The sequence below is a fragment of the Nanorana parkeri genome, unplaced genomic scaffold (genome assembly GCF_000935625.1).
Source record: "Nanorana parkeri isolate BGI_ZX_2015 unplaced genomic scaffold, ASM93562v1 scaffold70, whole genome shotgun sequence".
Lineage (NCBI taxonomy): Eukaryota > Metazoa > Chordata > Amphibia > Anura > Dicroglossidae > Nanorana > Nanorana parkeri.
Window position 1 is genome coordinate 682,126 of NW_017306338.1, and position 5,948 is coordinate 688,073.

The window sequence follows — 5,948 nt, forward strand, 5'->3', positions numbered from 1 at the left end:
GAGTAGGGAGAGGGGGTGCAGTGGTGAGCAACTCTACTTGATGGATTTTTTTTAACACAGTGGGTGCCACAGTCAGCACCCATCCATTCGGCATCCATCAATCAGGGGATTGAAGGAGCTGGGTGGAAAATCTTCAGCTGAACAGTTCTTGCAGGCGAAAAGCTGCAAACACCATTCTGGTATTCTGTAAGAATACAATAGAAACAATTCTCCATCCACACTTTTACGTGTGGATAGAGGAATCTGTTATATTTTCTTCGTTCAGCTCGCAGGTTATACTTACTTCACCCTGTCTTCAGCCCATGGCACCTAGGCAAGTACAGTTGGGCAAAAAAGTATTTAGTCAGCCACCAATTGTGCAAGTTCTCCCACTTAAAAGCCACACTCCTTCCGGTGAGATTTTGGGGAATACAGAGCAAAAAGATGCTCTTACATTGGACTGGAGTATTGTATATTTCACCTACTGTACACCCCCCCCAGAATCTTCCCTGAAAGGACAGTGACATCATGCCCAGGTGATGCAGAACACCAGAGTAAGACCAGTATAAATTAAACTTTCTTTTACAGGTACATTTACACCAACAGTGGAAGGGGTCAGGGCAAGTTAAGGGGACCTTGCATTTTACTGGGCCTAAAAAGAGCTTTCTGGCTTACTTGAAAAAGAAGTTAGAAAACTTTCATTTCCTCCAACACAGCAATATTTTCATAGGATTCCTGGGATATTTAAATGTTTCCCAAAAACTCACCGGCTGCTCTGTATTCAAGCACACTCCTTACAGTGCAAATAAAAGCTTCTTTTGCTGAGCCGGCGAGTTCCCAGCTCTCAGCAGGTACTTGCTTCTTAGCACTTCTGCGCTCTCTCTTCAGGAGTGAGATAACAACGCTGTCTCAGTTTCAGATCCCCCAGAGAGATGTGCATAGGGGCTAGGGAATTTACACCTGTGATGCTGTATCTGTATCAGCACTCAGCATCAGAGGAAAGATAAACGTCTACCTTACTACACAAAGGCTAGGAACCAGGCTATGTGAAATGGCAACAGGACCCTTGTTACCAAGTATATACACCTGTGTACTCGGTACTAAATCATGACGCACCTTTAGAAAAACGCTTGCTTCTGGTTTCCTGTACAGAACCCTTTTGGTTTATAACATAAAACATACCTGTAAAATATTAAAGCTGGCTGCTTGTTCACACCATGTCCGGACCAGATCTGGATCAGCTCTGCAAACGCAATACAGGGTGCTTTTGATGCATTGGTTTTTTTTTTAACCTTAAAATGGGTTTCAGGTGCAGTCCAGTGAGTTTGCATGCGTTTTGGTGTGTTCCAGATCAGAAAAAAAACTATAGTGCATGCAGCATTTTTTTCCCTACACCGGAATGGACTGCACTAGTGTGAACAGAGCCCAGAAATACCATAGGAATACATTGGGATGCATTTCAGGAGCGGACACAAAACAACGTTCTGGTCCAGACATGGTGTGAACAAGCCCTTAAAGAGACCCTGTCAGCTCCCTAAACGAATCAAAACAGCAGGTCCCTGCAACAGAAAAGTCATTATACTGAACTTTCCATTGTCCTGCGTCTCCTACTTTCCCTCTGTTGCAGCAATGCAGCCTCCTGTCATGGACTGTGGCCCTATCTTTTTACTGCTGTGTTCTTAGTGACATAGGAAAAATGGAGTCGCATCCTGTGGTAGGGACATAGGCATCTGATAAAGACTGAAGTGCTGGAATAGAGGGAAGGTAGGGGACACAGGTCATCAGAAAGGTGATTATATTATCTGTTCTAATGCAAGGACCTACCATTTCAATTTTGTAAGGGAATTCAAAATGCTTCTTTAAAGGAAAGCTGGACTTCTAGGAATAAGTACACCCACCTTGGTAATATATCCTTTAGTAAATGCTAGTTGGATTTCAGCATTAAAGAATCTGTTACATTTTCGTGTGTGTGTGCGCGATAGAGATACACACACACCACACACACACCACAATGCCTAAAACTTAACTTCAATTTTTTTGCCAGAAATATACTTAGAATAAAAAACAGTCACCAGAATAATACAAATATAGTTCCCAAAATACAACTAATTTGTGCTCCTAGTGTGTTTTTTTTAATGATTCACCTAGATGAAAGAACACAGTAAGATTGTCTCAGGCCATCTAGTAAGGTACAAGCAACAAGACTAAACTCCTCTTTTTCTCCAATCTTCTGTCCCTGAACAGGAAGAAGTTAAGCTGGGTATACACTGGTAGATTTCTCTTTGGTTCAGCCTGAAAGATGAACGGTAAAAAAAACAAAAACAAAACAGGATTCCTCCATCCATGTCAAACATTGTGGAAGGAGGAACCTTCCGCTGTGGCTATTGTATTTTGACAGTCGGCCCAACGGCTGTCAAAGTACAGTAAACTCCCAGTTATCCGACACCCAAGGCGATCAGTAGGTGCCGGATAACTGTAGTTTGAGGTCGCTTGGTACAATAGCCTTCCTGCTATTTTCTATTGCAATAGCAGGCAGGCTATTGCTCCACATTGTTTACATTCTGCTGCCGACCGCAGAATCTAGCCCAAGGCCGGCAGCAAGATGCAAATAATTTAGTTAGCAACTAAATAGATTGCACCAAGCAACCAGCAAAAAAAAAAAAATGGACATATTATGTTCTTGATTTTTGGTGCCGGTTGCTTGAATGCCAGATATAGGGGAGTTTACTGTACCTGAACAGGTACTTCATCTGACTGGATGTAGGCGCTGTTATGTCAACAATTTTTCCCCTGACTGTTTCAATTTCTCAATCATAGGATCTCGGGTGGGAAGCAGCAGATAGGGCCACGCACACTGAACAAATTTCAGACGGTTCATTAAGAATCAGATAAACTTCACTCTGTGTATGCCCAGTTTTAGAGAGAGCTTTGGCCACGGGTGGTTTTAATGGAAGTTTCTAACCTGCAGCTCTGATAATCGTTTTGGCTTACAACTCATTTGGTGGCTATAGAAGCAGGAGACAAGGGTGCTACAGGATCACACAAAGGGCTTACCTTGCACGTGGTAAGTTTTGTAGCATGTCTCAACCTTCTTATGGCTATGCCTTTATCCTGCAGAAGTAAAACTGTGGAAGCTGGCAATATCCTTTCTTGCAACCCCCCGGCTCTCTTTAGCCTCGTTTAACCTTCATTCCATTAATGGAAGGTTAGAGGAAGAAGCCTTATAAAACCCCTTAATATCTATGCCAGCTACAGAAGTTGCAACATGGCCTTAAGTTTATGTCACTACACTTTCAAGAGTCTGAAATGGAGTAAAAGGAGGGTTTGGAGGCTTCACAATAAAATGATGATTTTATTTATTTTCTTGTTTAGTCTTGTTTATCCATGACTGTATACATACTGCCTTGCTACCCAACGGCTCCATGTTAGAGGTCTGAGATACTTCTCCAATGTCCTCCAAACTGCTATTGACAAGGGATTTCAAACTTGTCGGGCATCTTGTCCACGCCCTCGGGTTAGATTAGGCCGTAGATAGTAGAATTCTATGAACTTGCGATCTTATAACTGTCTTTTTTGTTTTTGTGTTGAATTTTTAATTTATTTTTTATATTTCTTAAATATATATTTATTTTTTTCTCTTTTTTCTTTCTCTAACTAAATAGTGTTTCCATTTAATTTTCTCCTGGTGGGAGATGTAAACCACCCATCTAGAGGGATTTGGCATCGATAGATAAGGTGATAAATACCGGTACTCAGAACGACATGAGAGAATAATTGAATATATGAACTAATGCACCGTACGCGCTGTTGGCGCTCTAAGATGATTGATCGTTATGCTATGCCGTTATCATGTCATATATGTTAGATAATTATATAACCGTTTTGTTGCTTTTTCTATTGTTGTATGCGCTTTGAAGCCTATAAATATGGAAACTAATAAAAAACTTTGAAACCCAAACTGCTATTGACACCCAACCATGCCTGCAAACCCAAATTTTACCTATGCCAATATGTTACCACAAAAGGTATCATATTGGCACATAACACATTATTAAAAAAATATTATTAAAAGAATACTGCCATGTTACTAAAGACTGCCTGAGGACAAACATAAACAAGCAATCTCTTCCAGAGACATGGGCTAAAAAAAAATACTTGTATGTGCAGTATCGAATCATGTATTGTAAGGTAGGTTGGATATGTTTTCTCTTCATTGTAATTAAAATCAATAAACATCTTATACAATGTCAAGTATAATAAAAAAAAAAAAAGAAGAAGAAATATTGCAGCTATGATAAAACAATTGATAACTAGACTGTAAAATAAATATGGGAAGGGTGCTGCAGATGTTCTCTCTAAATATCAAAATGAAATTAAAAATACCTACCTATTACACTTATTTGGACTACAGTAGTTAGCAATAGGTCACTATGAAGATGGGGCAATCTGTAGCAATTACTATATTTTGCACTGTCAAGGGCTGAACAGTGATAACAGCAGGGGCCCTGAACACTGTGATATTTAACAATAGTTTTACACACCCCACTCCCTCTTAGGCATCACCATCTGTAGCACAGCGCTACATCTCCGGCATGCAAACACATCTGCCTCTGCCAGTGTCCCCCCACTGAGTTACCCATCTGGAACAGGTGCAGAGAGCCTGGGCACACAGGAGACTGACAGGGGTGATGCAGGACCTCTATCAGTGGGAGGAATGAGGAAAAGGGCTGGCACACTAGCAATAAAAGGAGTCAGGACAGAACGTGGCACCATGTCACATCCTGCTAAATGTGTTTGCCAAAAAGCGTGTTCAATTACCCTCGTTAGCAGCATTAACTTTCGGTGTGTATAGCAAATGGATTTCAGCACTTGGGAGACAGGATACTTAAAAATAACAGCTTCACCTGCACCATCTGTTTCAGAGGGTTCTGTGAGCAACCGAACATTAAACTGCAGCTAGATGTTAAATAAGGAGAGGCGCTCGCAAGGTTCCTGCTGCTTCCTTCCTAAGCAGCAGCCCGTCAATACAGATGGGAGAATTTTTGCTGCTGTCAACATTCTCCTATAATGAATACTTTACTGGAAAGTAGTACAATGATCAAATTCATAAAACATCAAACATCTGTATTTAAAAATGATACATTTAAGACAGGGGTAGCAAACCTCCAGCTGTGGTGAAACTACAAATCCCATGAGGCATCTCTCTTCGGGAGTCATGTCTGAGAATCTTGCAATGCCTTGTGGAATTTGTAGTTCCACCACCTGTGCTCGGGAATGACAGCTGGTGTGTGCAGCCGCCTGTACATCTCTGAGACAGGCTGCACGCTGCTACACGCCAACCTGAAGTTTCACATCCGTACAGGTACAGATGCATGCCGCTGGATGCAGACAATCTTCATTGAGGAGTGTGCATCTACACCTGTACGGATGTGTAAAGTTGGGTCGGCGTGTAGCAGCGTGCAGCCGCATCAGCTATCATTCCCGGGTGCAGATTTCTGCAAAGACATGTGTGCTATAAGGCTGTGCATGTCAGCGTGAACTAGGCCTAAAAATTCAGGAAAATATACCTTGACATTTACCAGGATGGAATGACAAAATATAAATGAAATACTCGCATATATGATTTTTTAATGGGTCTCACAAGGATAATTGTTAAGAGCCAGGTAATACGTGTGAACAAAACACTTTGGCTGGCTCCAATGGTTAATTAAGTATACCTGTCAAAAAAGAAATATGGAAGCCACTACTGGGGGACTGCTTCTAAAAATTCCAGTTGTCTGGCTGTCTCTGCAATACTTTAAGCTGCTGCCCTGGAAGAAGCATGCATATTTCTTCTTTAACTGCAATTCACTTCAATGCCTGCACACCTTTCTGCTTTTTCAGGACATTTGAAATAAAATGAACTGCAGATTTTACCAATTAAAAAAATAAATAATTTCCTTCAGAAAAAAAAATGCATGTGACCCTTT

General features: G+C 41.2%; 1 protein-coding gene across 1 annotated transcript in view; it reads right to left on the bottom strand.

Annotated features, from left to right (window-relative positions):
• Nucleotides 1–5,948, bottom strand: part of PSMB2 (proteasome subunit beta 2) — a 23,346-nt gene that overhangs the window by 9,578 nt on the left and 7,820 nt on the right. The window lies entirely within an intron of this gene.